This window comes from Octodon degus, unplaced genomic scaffold, assembly GCF_000260255.1.
Source record: "Octodon degus isolate 3935 unplaced genomic scaffold, OctDeg1.0 scaffold00032, whole genome shotgun sequence".
Classification (NCBI taxonomy): Eukaryota; Metazoa; Chordata; class Mammalia; order Rodentia; family Octodontidae; genus Octodon; species Octodon degus.
In genome coordinates this window covers 889590-890751 of record NW_004524608.1, presented here as the reverse complement: position 1 = coordinate 890751, position 1162 = coordinate 889590, and positions in this window count along the sequence as shown.

Genomic DNA, 1162 nt, shown 5'->3' with positions numbered 1-1162 from the left:
CATCCAGCCCCCGACCCTCTTCCAACTCCCACTCCCAGTCTCCATATCTGGCTTCGGGGTGGGTGCAAGGCTTTCTGTGGACTAAGACCCCCACCTTCGCACCAGGAGGCTGATGGAAAGGCTGGTGCAGAGGAGCACGCGATGCGCTCAGCGAAAGAGGAGCTGGTCAGCGACTCCCAACCCATGCCGGGTTGACTCCTAAGCAGTGGGCAAACCCGCTACAAGGTGAACCCGGATCTCAGGCTCAGGCTTACGAGTCACCGACTTCGGGCTTCATCCAGTGAGTGGGACAGTTCCGAACCCAGAGAAGAGCTGGGGAACCCCTAACCCCTCAGTAGGGCTGCAGCGCCCCCTGCTGGAACGACTCAGAGAGGTTGAGGGGTTGCCCGGTCCCCACCAACAGGCTTTGGATGAGGCAACGCCTGAGGCCGCTGGAGGTGGGCACAAGAGGGTTCACTCGCTAGTGCACTGGGCAGACACCGAAGGGTTAAGCTGCAGCCCGGGTACGAGGCTAGGAGGGCAAAGGTCAAGCTGGTCCCTCCACACGACTCTTTAAGGGGTGCTTTTCCCCCGCCTGAGCGGTCCTGGTTAGACGCTGGGGAGGGGGCGGAGACCCGGGCGCAGAGCCCAGCGCGCCACGCAGCCCCTGAGGCGGGCAGAGGCCGGGTGCCCAGGGAGGGGCGGAGCGGGGTCTCAGGTGTCGCCTGAGCTGTAAACCTGGCAGAAGGAGCGGTGGTTCTTCCGACAGCAGCTTTGAAGTGGGAGATCAAAGGAAAGGGCGCAGCATAGCTTCCCGGGAGGCCCTAATGGGAGTGGGCTACATCCCTGTGCAGGGCCACGACACAGCGGACTGAGAGGGACAGGCAGGGCTTCGGGACGGGCGGGAGACGTAGCCTGGGAACCGCTGGCAGCCTACTTAGCAGAACGAGCTGGAGAGAGCTCAGTCTGTCCAGGGCCCAGGAGCCCCGCGCTCGGACCCCAGTCTCCTAGGACCCCCTTCACACTTTTTCTCAGGCGGGTTGGGAAATCCCACAGACAGTCCTAGCCCTGGGCGTACAGCAGCACTCTCGCCAACGTGGCCCAAGGCAGAGTAGGCGAGCTTTCCGCCATCCCCGGGCCTCAGGACCCAGAGACCGTCTAGGGAGGAAGGGACCCGCAGGCG